The following is a 17,847-nucleotide window of genomic DNA, read 5'->3' as shown; positions in this document are numbered from 1 at the left end:
CCCCCGTGTCCTTTCTTGGGGTGTGTAAAGCACCTCCCGAGGTCCCACCTTGTTCCGACCTGAGCGGGATGTGCGCCTGTGGGGGGCAGAGCCCCGCGTCGCGGTGGCGTTTCCATCCTTCAGCATTCGGGGTTTGCTGGCTGACGCCGCCCGGGTGGTTTTGGAGAGGCAGCCCGGCCTCCCGGGTTCCGAGGCAGTGATGGCTCGAGGGGCTGCAGGGGTCGCTTGTGGCCGAGCACAGAGCCGAAGTGACCGCTCCTGCTTGGGTTGTCGGGTTACCTTGGCCCTCGGCAAACGGCTGCCTCCAAGGACCTGTCTCCAGGTAACAGTCAGCCTGAGGTCTGGCAGCCCCCCCCCGCCCGCCCGAAGAATCACCTTTTGGGGGGCAGCTCCCTGCCCTGGGTACACTGGCAGTTTGTTGCATGACGCGTGTGGGGTGAGTGCAGCCTCGGCTTGGTGCTGGGTGCGGGCTTCCGGTTGCTGCCCAGGGAGTTGGCACTGAGAGGGAGACACTTCACCCCAGCCCCAGGGCACGGGGGAGGCCCGAGGAGCCCTGCGGGGTCTCCCGGGGGTGGGGGAGGAAGGGGCCGAGAGGCTCTGCCTCACCTGGCTCTGAAGGGACAGAGGGAGGGGGTGCTGGGGGTGGCAGGGACGCCCTTCCGTGTGTCACTGGCCCTGGTAAGGTGAGGGCTCTTGTTTGAGAAACTGTCCCAGGGATCTTCAGCCTAAAAACTGATAGCATCAGGGAGAAGAGGGTGAAATGGAACCTGCCTCAGAGCTCCACCAAGGGCAGGATGGAGGCTGGGGAGGGGCGGGGACCAGCCCCTGGGCATGGCCCTCCCGAAGCCCCGAGTGGCCTTGCGAAAGGGGCTAAGGGGTCGGCCACGGCGGGGCCAGCCTTCAGCCCTCATCCCCAGGGCTCCTGCTGCCCCTTCTCTTTTTGTTCATTTGTTTGCCCTTCACTGAATGGGTAGTAACAAATGTACACATGCTTGCTTAAAAACAACAACAAAGACACTGAAAAGTATACAAAACGAAAGTAATATATCGTGTTTTTGTTTTTAAAAAAAAAGTAGACATGGCAGAAGTCTGCAGAGTATCAAGTGGAAGTCCCTTTTTCCCAGCTGTGCGTCTTGCAGAGGTAACCACGTCAGCTGCTTTGTGTGCATTCCTTGTTCTGAGCAGCTTCTATTACAGAAATTGTTCCTACTCCAGGTTTCACATGAACTTGCCATTTTCATGCAGCTGTGTGTTTTGGGGGTCTCCCCATGGCCGCATCTTTAGATCGACCTCACTCTTTTTACCTTGTGCATAGTATTCCATAGGGCGGATCACAGGCCGCACCGCCACTCTCCTCGCAGTGAGCAGTTTTTGTGTCCTCACAGTGCTGCAGCAAATATTGTTGTACATCTTTGTACACCTCTGTATTTCTGTGGTTTAGATTCATAGAAGTAAAATGCCTGGGTCAGGCTATGGTGTGCTGCTTTGAAACTGTTATGGACCCCAGAAGAGCCATGATTTTTTAACCCAGTCTTGTTGGGTGGAACCTTTGGAGTGTTTCCATGGAGGTGTGACACCCAACTGTGGGTGAGACCTCTGATTAAATTATGCCTATGGCGGTGTGGCCCCCGCCCATTCAGGGTGGGTTTTGTTTAGTTCACTGGAGTCCTTAAGAGAGCTCAAGAGCCAACACAGACGCTGGTGCTTGGAGACACTTGGATATGCAGAGAGAAGGATGTCTGGAGATGCTAAGCTAAGAGATGAAGCCCAGAGTTTGCCCCGGAGAAGCTAAGAGAGGACCCCCAGACGCTTAGAGAGAAATGCCCTGGGAGAACAAGCAAGGACACACAGGAGCTGAGAGAGAGGAGCTAAGAGAGACAGAAGCCCAGAGACATTTTGGAGAAAGCCATTTTGAGACCAGAACCCAGGAGCAAAGGACCAGCAGACGCCAGCCCCGTGCCGTCCCAGCTGACAGAGTGTTCCAGATGCCATCGGCCTTCCTCCAGTGAAGGGATCCTCTTGTTGATGCCTTAGTTTGGACACTTTTATGGCCTTAGAACTGTAAATTTGTAACCTAATAAACCCCCTTTTTAAAAGCCCATCCATTTCTGGTATTTTGCATAATGGCCGCTCTAGCAAACAAGAACACGCAATTGCCCTCCAAAAAGTTGTTCCAAGTCAAACTCCCTCCGCCAGAGCCCACGACTGCTTGTTTTCCCTGCATGCTCACGAGTGTGGGATATCACTGATCTTCCACACCGTTGCCCCTCCGAGTGTGGGTGTCTGTTGTTGTGGGCAATGCTCTCTGGTGAGAAACCACCTGGTGCCTGGTGGGTCAGCGCCAGGTGCCCTCAGCCCACTTCCCTCCGAAGTGCCGGGTCCCCTGGGAGCGTGGGGATGGGCGGTGCCAGCCGGGGGGCTGCAGAGACCCCCTGTGCCTCACCCCCTGCCCCCCGAATGCCCGGCCGGGACCTGTACTCGTTCCTAGAAAACCTTTCGGTCCCTGTTTTCCAGTTGGTTTTCAAGTGAAGCACATCAGCTGCGCCACTTCCTTGTTTTGTCTGCCCTCTGGTTTTATGTGGCCGCCCCAGGGCAGTAGGCTTTCAGGTCACACTCAGGTCCCTGCGTTTTACTGTGATGGGGAGGCCTTGAGAATTCACAGGGTCCTCCCGAGAGACCCTGCTCTGCTGTGTCCCCAGCCAGTAAGAAGCAGCGGGATTGAGCATTTTGGGCTTCCTTGAGCTGGAGCCAGGGCAGGGGAGTAAAATTCTATTTCCCCCAAACCTAAGGAGTGTCCTCGGACACCGGTTTTCAGATTCGGCTCCTGCCAGAGAGGTGAGGAGGGGTGGGTGGGTGAGAGGCAGCCAGTGATGAGGCTGCAGGCCGCTTTCCTCCCAGCAACCCCAGGCAGCAGTGCTCTTTCCTCCGAGTCGTGTGGTGGGGTCCACGCCGCCGTCCCATCCCAAGCAGGCCCCTTAGCCGCCATCCCAGGTCTCCTCTCCAGGAAAACAGCACCACCTTCCCGCTGGGTCCTGCCTCAGTTTCTCCCCCTGCCCTTCCCAGGTGCTGGCATGGATTGCCCTGGATATCACAATTTCTGTTCACTCCTGGGCACCTTCTTCGTGGTTTTGCCATATTCACCAAGCAACCAAACAGTTATTTATAGGAGATTTTCTTTATAGTGACTTCTTTTTGTACTTGCTGCTGTATGTTGAAAACCAGTATCCCTTGACATAATGAAAAGTAACAGAAAAAGAATAAAAAGAAATAAGCACAATGAAAACCAAACGAGGTTCTCCTGGCTGGACGCTGTTGCCCCTGAGGCTCCCTGCCCTCCCGGGGTGGCCTCCTGGTTAAAGTGGGGGCGGTGGCCGGACCTCACAGCCAGCGGGGACAGGAGCAGGAGGCCGGGGAACTGAGCCAGTGCCAGTTAACACCCCCAGCTGCCCCCTGGGCTCAGCCCCTGGTGGCCAGTGCACTCCCGGGGGCCCCTGCAGCCTCTGGACCCCTGGAGGGGCCTTTCCAGGCACCCAAGGCCACTGGGCCTTTCTTCGGCCTTCCCTCCTCCTCCTCCCTTGTGCACATGGTGAGATACTGCTCCTTCTTCGAGGTTCGGCTCCAATGCCACAGCTACTGAGCCCGGCCTCTGAGGACAGAGCCACCAGTGTCCCCACCCAGGGGCCCGAGGTGCTCCCTCTGAGCTCTGCCTCTGCACACGGCCCACACGGTCGGGGGCTGCCGGGACTGGGCCGGCCTGGTCGCAGGTGAGCCCGGGAAGTAGGTGCTCCCCGTGCTCAGCTCAGAAATGTGGCCGAGGGTGTTGGGCTGAGTCTTTCTGGTGGGTGTTCCCAGCCCTGGGGGAAGGTGGCATGGGAACCTTGGAGAGGGCTTAAATCGGGGTCCTCTGCACTTGCCCCCGAGGCCCTGATGATCCTTGGCCTTGACCTGCTCTGGCTTCTTGGCTCCAGACCCCCCACTCCCCAGCCTTTGGCACAGGCCAGTCCTCAATGACCCCCTCTGGCTTTCTGACCCCTGCTTGGGGAATCTGTCACTGCTCTGGGGACCCCGGGCACTGTCACTTTCTGGCTTTACCCACTGCCCACCGTGGGCAGGCCTGGCTCTGTGTTCCCACCCTCTGCCTTGCACCAGCAGGACCACACCCTGGGTTGGTCCACAGGGTATAGGTGAGGTGGCAGGTGGGGAGGGGAGAGCCCTGCATCCCTCGGGGCTCCCGTCACTCTCTGTGTACCCAGCTGATATCCCCCTTTGCCAGAGGGGCCTATGGACTGTGTGCCGAGCTGCAGGGCTGCTGAACACAAGGATGCTCAGCCAGTGAGGGGACTGGGGCTGCCCCCTCTGAGAAGGGTCACCTTTCTCTCCTCTCTACAGACGCCCCATGTGGGCTGGCGGTGGCCTGTCGCCTCCCCGGCTGGGGGACCAGGCCACACACCCCTGGCATCCCGGGGGCCCCTGCTGCAGGTCTCGGAGAGAGGGTGACAGATGGAATTGAGATCAGGAGGCCTGTCAGGATCAAACTTTCAGGCTGGGGAGTTTCACAAAAACCAGCGTCCCTGAGCCTCGGTTTCCTCAAGTGTGCCCTAGGACCGTGTAAAGCCTAATTGGATAATGCATGTGAAGCCCTAGATTCTTTAAATGTTTCTTTTTTCCTGTCCTCAAAAATGCTTCTGAAATGAATGAATTTTGAATTTGGACTGTAACCAGGTACCCGCTATGAAGAGAACATATATTGGTCTTTTAAAAATAGAACATCATTTTTCATTCAGCTATTGTAACAGTCTGACCCCTATTGCTGCAGAAAATTTAAAAATAAATTACAGCCTCTTGTACTTTCTGGAAACACAAAGACTTTAGATCAGACAGATTTTAATTTGAATCCCAGCCCCACTAACCTCTTTGAGCCTCAGCCTCCTCATCTGTAAAATGGGGTTAATGGTCTTACTTTTGAGAGCTGGGAGGCGCAGTAAAAGAGGTAATGTTTGCAAGACAGAGAGCTCGGTGCAGCAGCAGCTCTCACCGTTTACACAGTGTTCCTCAGCTCCCTGCTGCCCTCACCCAGATGGCGGCTGGTGTGCACAGTTGTCGTGAGGGCTGCAGTCCTGGTTCTCCTCCCCTCTGTCACCCAGGCACCTGCTAGTGAAATTGGACAATACGGTTGGCTGCATGCGGAGAGCAGCCGTGGGCCTCCTCGGTTTCCAGCCCCACGGTACCAGCCGGGGTCAGCAGCAAGCAGGCCCGTCTTTATGAAGTCTGCGTGAGATGAGGTTTTAAATATCTAAGAATCAACATGGGAAGGAAATGTAACAAGGTGCTAATAAGAATAAAAATGTGAAAACATTGTGCCTAGTGAAGAGCCAGTTACAGAAGACCACGTATGTTCTGATTCTGTTCATGTAAAATGTCCGAAGAGGGCAATCCACAGGGATGGAAAATGGACAGGCGACTGCCGGGCTGACAGGTGGGGACATGGGATGACTGCTGCCGGGCTCAGGGTGATGAAAACTTTCAGCATCAGAGAGTGGCGATGGCTGCATGCCTCTGTGAATGTGCTGAAAATGATGAAATGTGCTCTTTAAAAAGGCGAACTTTACGGAATGTGAATTATATCTCAGTAATGTCGTTATACAAAACTTGAATTAGGGTGGTAATGGGCTCGAGTGGCCTTTCTTTCCTCTGTTCCTCATGTTTTCTGTAATTTTTTTTTTAATGGAAAACACCCAGAGTCCTGCATTTCATGAGATTACTTTGGATCCGTTTTGTGTGCTGTTAAATTAGAGCTATGCAAAGAAAATCTCCATGAACTATTGAGGGGTCATTTTTGCTCCTAAAATATCGGTGATTGACTAAGAAGTACAGGACTATAAATCAAGAGAACATGGCTCTGTATGTTATGAAGCTTAGTAATAAGCTTGATCCGTGTACTTGTGGACCCTCAGAGAGGGTCTGTTATCTCATCGGTGATGGATTTGCAGTCTGTGGTGGTGTTTGCTCTGTGTTGTGTGATGGAGTCTAATGTCAGGCCTTGAGATCCATGTTTGTTGCGACATGTAAATGTAGTCAGGGAATCACTGGTTCCCAGTTTGACATTGTTTCCAATCCAGTGCCAGGAGATTTCTAAGTCACATATATTTTTAATGTACGTTAAATAATTCACTTAGGAGCAAGTGTGTATGTGTGTGCACGTGTGTGGTGTGTGTTTAAAACTTTGATGTCTGGCTTACTTCCAATTTAACTGTTTCTACCCAGTTTTTAACCTTGTTGCTCCTATAGGCAATCTACCGCTTGACTAACGATGGCATAAAATCGCCTCTGAAAGGAACACTAAGGACTTTTGCGTTACCTTTTACCAGCTTCTACTTTAAATCCATCCTTTGATATTTGGAAAGGTCAGAGGAGCTATTTTGGTGTTGGCGGCCCTGGGGAGTGGGAAATCATACATTTCCGCCAGCGGCTGAGGCTGCGGGATTGGCGTGGAGGCAGCGGGCGGCGGGCGGCGGGAACTGCGGGGCAGCCCGTGAGAGATGGACGAGCCCTTCTCCGTCTGCAGGAGCAGATGTGCCCCTTTCCCGAGAGGCTGCGGGCAGGGCTTGCCCAGTCTCCTGCTACCCTGCTGGCAGCTTCCGCAGCTCCCTGCCAGTCGGGGTGCTTGTGCTCACTCTTCACCGCTCCTTGCAGGAGACATTGGTTTTATTCTAGGTTAATAAAATTGTTGTGCTGGCGCTCAGGTTTTCGCAAGAGAAGCAGGTGCCTGGTGCTTCCGGGAGAATAAATCTGAACCCAGTCACCTCTTTCCCACCAAGGAGCAGATGGTCTGCTTTGGTTCGTCTCAGGACCTTTCTTTGCTTCGAAGACACCAGGTCTCTGATCCCACGGATCATAAATATCCTTTAGGTTTGCAGCCGTGGAGGTGAGGTGAGGGTTGCGTCAGGCTGTCGTTCTCAAATCCTGTTTGTCTGGAACCTTTGGAAGGAACCGTTACCGCATTTTTAGGCACTAAATTAGCCTCCCGCAGCCTTGGGAGATGCGTGACGGCCCCGCAGCGGGGCCAGGAAGAGCCCCCGCCCGCCGTCCTGCCGCCCTCGCCTGTCTGCTCCGGTGCTGCCCCCGCAGCCGCTCCGGCCACGCCCCAGGGTGGGGGCCCAGCCCCTGGCGCTGACTGCTGATCGCCACCCATCGAGCGCCGGGCCTCGGACGGTGGGGAGGACTCGGGGGTGGTCCCTCCCTGGGAGAGCCCCCCTGCTCATCGGGGGCAGACCCGTGGAAAGTGCAGCGCCGGGGTGCTCTGACAAGGGGGTGCCTGTGCCCAGGGCGGGGCGGGGGCCGGCTTCCCGGAGGAGGCGCCCGAGCTGGGCCCAGCAGGCGTCCAGGGGTGGGGTGGGGACATTCCGGGGTCAGAGGACGCTGGGAGAGGAGCCCTGTGTGCTTGGGAAATGTCGCCGGAGGCGCCAGGCCCCAGGCTCCCGCTGTCAGTGCGGGTGGAAGCAAGGCGGGTGAGCGACAGCCCGGCAGGCAGAGCCGCTGGGGGCGCGGGGGCGGCGTGGAGCGGGCTGCGGGGGAAGGCCCAGGGGGGCGCCACGGGGGAGCCGCCGCGAAGCCCCAGGGCGACGCTGCCCCGTCCCTGCCGCGCCCTGGCTCACTCCGTTCTTCCTCGTGCCGACCCCCTTCGGATTGTCTGCACCCTGTTCACATGCAAGTCCTGCTGACTTTCTTTTCAAATATAAAAAATTTAATAGACTTCACTTTTTAGAGCAGTTTTAGGTTTATCGAAAAAATATGAAGAAGGTAGAGTCCCCACGTACGCCACCCCCAGAGCTTTCTTATTGATATTTCGCATTAGTACGGTACATTTTTTCAGTTGATGAGCCAGTGTTACTAGAATTATATTATTAATTAAAGCCCCTAGTTTACATTAGGGTTCACTCTGTATTGTACCGTTCTATGGTTTTTGTGTTTTTTTAAAAAATTTTATTGTGGTGACATACAGCATAAACTTTCCCATTTTAACCACTTTCAAGTAAACAATTCAGTGGGGTAAATTACATTTACGTTTGCTACTGTCACCACCATCCATTACCAAAACGTCCCCATCACCTCAAACAAAAAAGCTCCGTACCCATTAACCATGGGCCCCCCACGCCCCTCGCCCTGCCCCTGGTAACCGCTGGCCTGCTGGTCTCTGCGGACTGGCTGATTCTGGCCTTTCACATGAGCAGCATCACACAGTACGTGGCCTTCTGCATCTTTGACTCACCGTGTCCTCGTGGCTCATCCGTGTGGCGGCGTGTCTCGGGGCTGACGGATACTCTGTTGTTCAGCTGTCCCACGTTTTCTTTATCCATTGAACCGCTGATGGCCGCTTGGGCTGCTTTTGCCCGTTGGCGCTTGGGAATACTGCCGCGGTGAGCCCTGGGGAGCAGGTGTCCGTCCGAGCCCGGACTTCCTGTTCTTTGGGGAGACAACCAGCAGTGGCCTCTCCAGCAGCAGGGTGTGCCCTCTCCGTGCACCCCGCATTGGGGCCATCTGCTCCCACTTGTCCCTCAGCGCAGCCACCTTGCTTTCGGGGCCCTCACCCTGGGTCACGGCAGCGCTGGGGTGAGGTGGGAGAGGGGAGGAGAGCAGTTCCCACCGCGGACTGGGGGCTCGGGACGTGGGTGCAGACACGCCTCTGTTTGAGAACCCCCTGCCTCCCATGTTCTCCAGGAGGCCGGGTGATCTCTTCTGCCTTTTGTCTTTCCAGCGGGTCAGGTCTCAAAAAGAACAGGGAGAGCAGTGTATGGACCACCATGTGCCTGTCACCCCACTTCAGCAGTCGTCAGGTTTGGCCCATCCAGTCTGGTTTCATCTAGGCACCCCCTCTCCCTCTGCATGATTTTGAAGCAGATTTCCAAACCTCACATAATTTTATCCACGAATATTTAAGTATATGTCTCTAAAAGAGAGGGGCCTTTTCGACGTGTTTAGGCATAGCTGGGAGAGCTCCGGGAGTCTCACTCTGCTGAGCCCCGGCTGCCCCATCCCAGGCCGCGGGGAGGAGGGCTGGGGGAGTCGCCGGAGCCCCTGCCACATCCAGCCCCCGCGCCGTCTCCGTCCCAGCCCTGGCCAGCCCTGTGCCTTTTCAGGCAGATGACTCAGTCTACCCTCAGCTGGCTCACCTCTGAAAATGGAAACGTGGCTCCCTCACAGGGCTGTTTCCCTTTTTCCCAATGCCGCCTTTTTTATTGTGGTAAAATATGCATAACCTACAATTTACCAATTTAACCATTTTCAAATGGACAATTCAGTGGCATTAAGTACATTTACAATATTGTGTAACCATCACCAATATTTCCAGAACTGTTTCATCACCCCGGATGGAAACTTTAAGAAATAATCCCATTAAGCAGTAATTCCCCGCCCCTGCCCTGCCCCTTCCTGCCGCCCCTGCTGACCTCTCATCTGCTCCGTGTCTGTGAGTCTGCCTGGTCTGGGTAGCGCCGGTCAGTGCACTCACGTGTGGGCCTGTCTGGGCGTGAGCACAGAAGCTCTCAGTACACCACGGCTGCCGTTGGAAAAGTCCACGAGAGCTAAGTTACTTGACCCTCACCACAGCCCTGCGAGGTGTGCACTTGCTGTACCCATTTTACGTATGAAATGGCTGAGGCCCAAACCCAGGGTTAACAACTCTCCTGAGGCTGGAGCTGACACCCTGCAGAGCCGGGAGCTGGAGGCCCCGGGCTCCGGTACTGCTCCTCTTTACCAGGCCCGGCTGGCGCTCCTGCAGGGGCTGCTGACTCGGGTCAGGCACCAGGCCGTCTGCCCTCGCCCCTGTCTGGTGGTTCAGCGGGTGCTGGTGTCTCCGAAGCTCAGGGTTCACGCGGCAGGTTCTCCCCAGGCCCCCCGTCACATCTCCTGCCTTCCTCTGTGCTCACTCTCGGGTCAGGTTCTTGCTCATCGGACCTGCGGTGGAGACAAGGGGAGCAGGATGGGGGGTTCAAATCACATGCGTTCACAGCAGCCCGTTTGTGGTAAGTGAGGTGGGAAAGAAGCTGCACCTCCAGGCGCGAGGTTCATGGGTTACCTGTGGACTGTGACTCAGCCCAGGTAGGAGAAGTGGACGGGACTTATTTATGCCTTTTAGCTGCAAAATTGCCAGGACTAGAACATTCGAAGATGCGCTGGTGGAGCTGGAGTGCAAACCCAGACCTGAGCCAGTGCATTGTCCACACTGCCTTGGGGCAGTCCCCTTGGACACCGCTGAGCCTGGAGAATCCTCCTGGTTTGAAACCCCTATCCTGAGAGATCTGCTATAGTCTGGCTTAATGGGGGTTGGCGTAATCAATTGAATACTCGACTTTCCAGCTCACTTTTGCACAGAGGTTTCGTTCTCCTGGTGCAGTGAGTTTCTCTGTTCTCCACCTTTGCAGATGAGCAGGCCAAGGCTCAGATAAGACGAGCGAGCTGTCCCTGGTCACCCACCGGCAGGGCGAGGGCGCACAGTGTCTTTAGCCCTGTTCCTGCAGCACCGCGGAGGCTCTGGCCTCGCTTTTCCCTCCGGCAGGGGAAGGCGGCCTTTCTGAGTTGGAATAGGAGCTCCAGGACCAGTGGCCCCTCCCCAAGGTGCTCTGCAGTCACCTGGCGGAGTGACCTTTGTCCATCTGATTACTGAAGGAGGAGCTCCTGTCACCTGCATCCTGGTGTGTCATCTCGGTGTGTCATCTCAGGGACAGCCACCTTCGATGGTTTAGTTTCCCCCAAATTAAACACTGGATGGATTTTAGTGGAAGATCGAGAATCCCCAGTGGTATGGATCTTACAGGCTCCAGTAAAAGCCTCCCTTTTGAGGGGTTGTGAAAGGAAATGAAATAAGCTTCAGTGGGAGAGAGATTCCAAAAGGAGCCGAGAGGTCACTCTGGTGGGCACTCTTAGGCACAATATAGACAACCCTTTTTAGGTTCTAAAGAATTGGAATAGCTAGCAGTAAATACCTGAAACTATCAAACTACAACCCAGAACCCATGAATCTTGAAGACGATTGTGTAAAAATGTAGCTTATGAGGGGTGACAGTGGGATTGGGAAAGCCATAAGGACCACACTCCCCTTTGTCCAGTGTATGGATGGATGAGTAGAAAAATGGGGACCAAAAAAAAAAAAGAAGGCACCCAGTATTCTTTTTTACTTTAATTGTTCTTTTTCACTTTAATTCTTATTCTTATTATTTTTGTGTGGTAACGAAAATGTTCAAAAATTAATTTTGGTGATGAACGCACAACCATATAATGGTACTGTGAACAACTGAATGTATGCTTTGTATGACTGCATAGTATGTGAATGTATCTCAATAAAATTGAATTGAAAAGAAAAACAACAACAAACAACCACTCCAGGTAAGATACAGTATCAAGAAAAAAATTTACCACTTTGCTGTTATCAATAAAATTCTAAAAACTAAAAAAAAAGCCTCCCTTTTGGGTAGGAATGCAAAACCCATCACCCTGTTGCAGGAATGACAGCCTGGCTTTCTTGGGCACCAGCCAAGAAAACAATTTATGAGACTGACCCACACTTAACTAGCTGAAGCTTTGGGCTGTAATCCAGAATCCTTATTATGGAGAGCAGCATTAAAATGGCTCCCTCTTAACACTGCGGCTATTTATTTGAATTAGTGAGGTCGCCCCAGTGACAGCCGTGAAGGTGGAGACTAGTCTTTAACTGGGACAAGAGCTGGCCCTGAGCATCATTGGAGGGGTGTAGAGGGTCCAGAGTGCTTTCCTGCCCGAGCCCTTCCTTTCCTTCGTCCTGCTCTTCATGCAGTCACAGCTCGTCTCTTCCTTTCAAGCCAGTGTGTTACCGACCTGCGGCCCGTCCCGTTGTGTGGCTTTCACGGTCCCCGGAGCCCAGTCACGGGGCTCGCTCTCCCGGCTGCGGTGCCCTCCCGCCTTGAGGCTGGGGCTTGTTTTATGTCCCAGCTCAGCCTCTTACTAACAGTGTGACTTTTTTGGACAGTTGCCCTATTTTTCTGAGCCTCAGTTTCCTCATCTATAAAGTGGGTCTAATGATATTTTTTTCACGGGGCTGTGTAAAGCTACTGTTTTTTGAGCACGCTCACTGCATGCCAGGCACTGTTATAAATGCTTTACTGTGAAAGTTCATTCAGCCTTAGTAACCGCCACGTGAAGCAGATTCTCAACATCCCCATTTTACAGACGAGGAAGCTGAGGTGCAGAGGCCACACGGCTAAGAAATAAAGTGCTGTTGAAGAGTCTAGAACATATGCGATGGCACCCAATGAATGTTTATTGAGTCTGAATGTCTCCCTCCCTAAATTACAGTTCCAGTCATAATCTCTATTCAATAGTTTTAAGATTTTAACTTTTCTCTGACAATATTGAATGTATTAATCTTCCAATGCAGATTTGTTTTGCAAACTTTGTGTTATAGAAAATCCTAAACAAATACAAAAGTAAAGAATAGTATAATGCGCTGCTACATGCCCTTTATACCCCTTCGAGGGGTTGTCAACAGCTGGCCTGTTCAGTTTGACCAGCATGCCTCCCCCCTCCTCTCCACACCCTTATTATTTTGAAATACATCCCAAACATATTATTTCTGCCATATATTTCAGTATATATTTCTAAAAGAAAATGACTCTTTAAAAACAACCATAACACTATTATCATACTTCAGAACATTCACAGGAATTCCCTAACGTCACATATTTAGTCAGTGCTCACATCCTAGTTGTCTGTGATGTCACTGTTCACAGGTGTCTGAGTGAACAGGGTCTGGCAGAGCCCACACCACAGCTGGGCACTGTGTCTCCTAAGTCTCATTTCACCTGTAGCTTCCCCTTCCAGGTTTTTTCCTCGCAGTTTACTTGTTGAAGACATTTGTCCTAATAGAGTTTTGCATGGTCTGGGTTTGCTGATTCATCTCCCTGGTAGCATTTAACACGTTCCCTGTCCTCCACATTTCAGTTGGAAGGTGCCTCTGGAGACAGGATCAGCCCCAGGTTCCGTATATTTTGAGCAGACCCCTTCGGAGATGGTGCGTTTTCCTGTCTGCGTGGGTGCCCGTGAGGGAGCAGTCACTGATGTCAGTGGGTCCTGGATCCGTTCATCCTTTTCGGATTGGATGGATCCAAACTAGATCTCAGTTGCCTCAAGGGCCCGGTGCTCGTGATGCTTGTCCTGGGGCTAGGCAGGGAAGAGGCCCCAGAAGAGTCAGTCCTAGGTGATGAATGTTACTCTGAAACATTTGCTCACGCATTGGGAGGAGAAATGGCCCCCTGTAAGTGGAGTTAAATTCTCTCTTTGGCTTGGACACCCCACCTCGGGCTTAGTGCCCTTTACATTTTCCCTTCAACTTCAGTTATTCAGAGGCTCGTGCTTTGGCTGTGGATCATTTGGGGCGTGGTGTGTGGCACTGTGGAAAGAAGACTCTGGGGTCATCCGGCCCCTTGGCAGCTCGGGGAGGGCTGGTCACTGGCCCTCAGCCCCGAGGCCTCCACCTGGGCAGGGAGAAGTTTCCTGTCGTCCTGAAAAGCCCGTCACCCTTAGCGCCTGTTTCAGTTTGCTAAAGCTGCCGACATGCTATATGTACCAGAACAGACTGGCTTTTAACAGTGGGGATTTATTAGCTTGTAAGTTACAATTCTAAGGCCACGAAAATGTCCAAATTAAGGCATCCGCAGGAGAACACCTTCTGTGAAGACAGGCCGCTGGCATCTGGGGCTCCTCTGTCACACGGGAAGGCACACGGCCGGCGTCTGCTGGTCCTTTACTCCCGGGTTTCCTTGCTTTCAGCTCCTGGCTTCAGTGGCCTCCTCTCTCAGCTTCTGCGGGGGCTTTTTCTCCCTCTGTGCTTCCCTTTGGTTCATCTCTCTCATCCTCTCATAAAGGACTCCGAAAAGGATTAGGACCCACCTTGAATGGGCGGGGTCACGTCTCAGTTGACACAACCCAACCCCAAGGTGCTTCCCATAACAGGTCTGCACCCCCAGGGATGGGTTAAAAGAACACGGCCTTTTCCGGGGCACGTAACGGCCCCACACCCGCACAGCGCCTCCTCCAGCCGCCAGCTTTTTGTCCGCTCTTAGCCTCACCACCAAAAGGGGGGCCGTGGTCGGGAGGAGAAAGCCACCCAGAGAGGTCTGGCTCACTTTGCAAGCCTTACAAAAAGTTTAATTCAGCTGGAAAATGCTCGTATTTGGCTAAAATAAATCATTTAGAGACGCTGGAACAGTCTTAATTTTATCATTTTCTTCCCGTTGCGGAGTGGCTGTGTGCCCACTTGCTGGCAGAGGGCTGTGGTTCTGCAGTCGGGCAGCACCGGCTCCCGGCCCGGGGCCCTCCGCAGCTGCCCTGCAACTGGGCGAGGGTGTCTCTTCTTGGAGGCCCATGTCCCTGGTGGGTGAGAGGCGCGAGGGACTTCCTGCCTTCACACCACGGTGAGCACTACGTGAGCTGGTGAGGGAAAGGGTCTGGAACATTGTGGGGAATCAGTAAAGGCTCGGTGGAGGTGGTTTCTGATGTCCTGTCACCTGGACTGCGTCCCCGTGCATCCATGGATGGTGGGCGGGGGGCGTCTGGGGGGATTGGCCACCCTCTCGCTGTCGTCAGCCACGCGGCATCTTCTGTCCCCTGGTGGGGGGTTGAATGGCTCTGTTCCTGGCAGCTCTTCACCGTGTGGAACGTCCTGGAAAGGCACAGGATTGCCAGCCTGTGTCACGAGCGAGGAGGGCGGCTGGGGCTGCTGCAGGGACTCAGAGGCCCCCAGGGTCCCAGCGGTGGGAGGGCCTGTGGGTGCCTCCAGGGAAGCCCACCGACTCACCAGCGCCGCCCTCACTGGTCCTTCTCTTTGTGGGACGGGAAGGCCTTTCTTCTTGTCAGCCAAAATGGGCCCCCGCTGCTCTGCCCCCCACCCCATGCTGCTGGGGCAGGGGGTGTGGGGACCTGTTACAGAGGGTCTCTGTGCTCGGCGGCCCTGCCCTGGTGTGGATGTCAGCAAAGGGAAGTGCCGTTCCCGGGTTGGTGAGCCGTGAGGGGCCATGCAGGGACCACCTTGGGGCCCAGGCGGGGTTGACCTCCCACGTGCCCCCCGCCACAGCCCTCTCACCTGTCCTTGGCTGTGCTCCCAGGTGAGCGCGTGCAGCCTGTGTTATTTAGGGCCACGTGTTCCTGCACTCCTCGCTCCTGCACCTGCAGGAGTGGACACAGCAGTGCGTGGGCTGGGTGTCAGCGCAGGGCGCTGCTGGGAGCCAGGCCCCAGAGAGCAGGTGACACAGAGATGCACAGCAGGGGTCCCCGGCCACGGGCAGAGTGGGACACGGGAAGGAGGGACAGCATCTTCATCTGCGGGTTGGCACATCCCAGCCCCTTTGCTGGAGATCTGTGGCCCTTGCCACACGCGCCGTGACGCTCTCCTGATTCACGCCCCGTGGTTCTTCACCAAGGTGGGTGTGCAGCGGAGGCCGCCTGTTCCGGTTGCTGATGCTGCCGGGATGCAAAACACCAGAGACGGATTGGCTTTTATAAAGGGGGTTTATCTGGTTACACAGTTACCGTCTTAAGGCCATAAAGTGTCCAAGTTAACACACCAGTAATCGGGTACCTTCACTGGAGGATGGCCAATGGCGTCCGGAAAACCTCTGTTAGCTGGGAAGGCACGTGGCTGGCGTGTGCTCCAGAGTTCTGGTTTCAAAATGGCTTTTTCCCAGGATGTTCCTCTGTAGGCTTCAGCTTCTCTCCAAAATGTCACTCTCAGTTGCTTTTGGGGCATTTGTCTTCTCTTAGCTTCTCCAAAGCAAAGTCTCCTTTCAAAGGCCATCTCCAAAATGTCTCTGTAAATTGCAGCTCCTCTCTCAGTTCCAGTGCGTTCTTCAAAGTGTCCCTCTTGGCTGTAGCAAGCTCACTCCTTCTATCTGAGCTTATACAGTGCTCCAGTGAACTAATCAAGGCCCACGCTGAATGGGTGGGGCCATACCCCCACGGAAATTATCCAATAAGAGTCATCACCCACAGTTGGGTGGGGCGCATCTGCATGGAAACAACCTAATCCAAACGTTCCAACTTAATCCCCCCTAATATGTCTGCCCCCACAAGATTGCATCAAAGATAATGGCTTTTTCTGGGGGACATAATATATACAAACCGGCACACGGCTGTTTCTGGTTGGTTCCCTCGTCCCAAAGACAAGAATGCAACTCGAGTGTGCCCTGAATGGGGGTACAGTGGAAGAAAGCAGGTGGGCTTGCAGTGTGTCTGTGGGAGGGAGTCTGCGCACCCTGCCGTGGGGGCGGCTGGGCAGTGCTGGACGCCGCTGGACGGGGCAGTGTCAGGAGAGCTGGAGAGGCTGCACCGAGGCTCGTAAAAGCCTTATTTCCCCCTGAACATTTGAAAGTGTGAGGAAAGATGGAGAAGCAGAGGCTGTTCGCTATCCTCTGCCTGGAGCTCACTGCCCCGAGCGCCTGAGTGTTTCCTTCCTGTGCCGAGAGTGCGTTTTTCTTTACGGAGGTTTTGCTGTAGATACAACTTTGTGCCCTGGTTTTTTTTTTTCCATTTAACATATAATAAGCATTTTTTAATGAAAAAGCAGCTTATAAATATCATTTTGAAATGACTACTTATGTTCTATCATGTCGCTATATCATAATTTACACCACTGTTCCCTTCATGTTGGACATTTAGATTTTTCTTTTCTGATGTAATTAATGCAGTGATAAACATCTTAGGGCTTGGATTTTTGTCTGCATTTTAGATTGCCTACTTAGAACAAGTTCCTTTAAATAGCATCACCATGTCAAAGGGTGTGCACGTGTTACAGATTCCTGCTCTTCCCCAAATTCATACCACTGGGTATGCGCTCGGCCTTTATTGTGCCCACCCTAACCTGGCCCAGGGTGGGCGGGGGCAGGAGGACGCCGAGCGGGTTGGGAAGGCCCCTTGGGGACGGGGTGCGCGGGCCATTCTGAAGGGTGGGAAGCTGTTAGCTGGTGGGAGCAGCTGCGGAGAGTGGGGAGAGGCTGCCCCAGGTACCCGGGCAGCGAGACCAGCATGTGCCCACGCCCCAGAACTGCTAGAGAACCCTAACTCGAGGCTCCGAGGCCAGAGAGTGGTGGGGAGGGGGCAGGAGGCTGCTGGAGCGGAAGGCCAGAGCAGCCAGGCCCGGTTACATCCCAGCGCAGGGGCCACCCAGGGGCGTCGAGTGGAGGGTGGACTGGGGAGGGCGCGGGGTGCTGAGAGGCCAGGTGGGGCTGCTGCAGAGGGGGGCCGCCGGCGGTGCCTTGATTCTCAGTTCTTGCTAAACTGATAGGTACCTTCCGTTTAAATTTTCATTTCTCTAGTTTCTGCTGAGGTTGAGTCTGTTTTTATTTGCCAGTTGTGTTTCTGTCTCTGGGCTGGCCGGCTGGTGTCCTTCTGCAGGCGCTTGGAGCATGGCGGTGCCTTCCGACGTCCGCAGTGTGCGCAGACTCACCTCTGCTTTCCCCAGCGCCGGAAGTGCTGCCTGGATGGGCGGCCCCAGAGAAGATCCCTTTTGCTGGCATGCAGTTTTGGAAGAAGGGGCTCAGAATGGGGCTAACCCAGTTTAAATCAGGAGGTCCTTAGCGACTGGGGGCAGCTTTGTTTTAGAAGAAACACAGCCGGATTTACCAGCCCGTTTGCTGAAATGGAAAAGATGAACAGAGAAGAGGGCCTCCCCAGGTCCAGCTCACAGCGCAGCTGCCTCCCGGAGTTAGCAGTCACTGGGGGGTCTTGCCTCTCAGTATATTTATTGGATCGCTTGTTTGGGAACCATCGAGGTTTCCTGGGGAACGTGCAGGCGGGGTCTGTGGAGAAGGGAAAGGTTCTCCT

At 54.1% G+C, this 17,847-nt stretch overlaps 1 protein-coding gene across 6 annotated transcripts in view; it reads left to right on the top strand.

Annotated features, from left to right (window-relative positions):
* Positions 1-17,847, top strand: part of TOM1L2 (target of myb1 like 2 membrane trafficking protein) — a 97,267-nt gene that overhangs the window by 13,550 nt on the left and 65,870 nt on the right. The gene's annotated exons all lie outside the window — the stretch shown is intronic.

This window comes from Choloepus didactylus, chromosome 18 (assembly GCF_015220235.1).
Source record: "Choloepus didactylus isolate mChoDid1 chromosome 18, mChoDid1.pri, whole genome shotgun sequence".
NCBI classification, from domain to species: Eukaryota; Metazoa; Chordata; class Mammalia; order Pilosa; family Megalonychidae; genus Choloepus; species Choloepus didactylus.
This window is presented reverse-complemented; position numbering and strand designations above follow the sequence as displayed.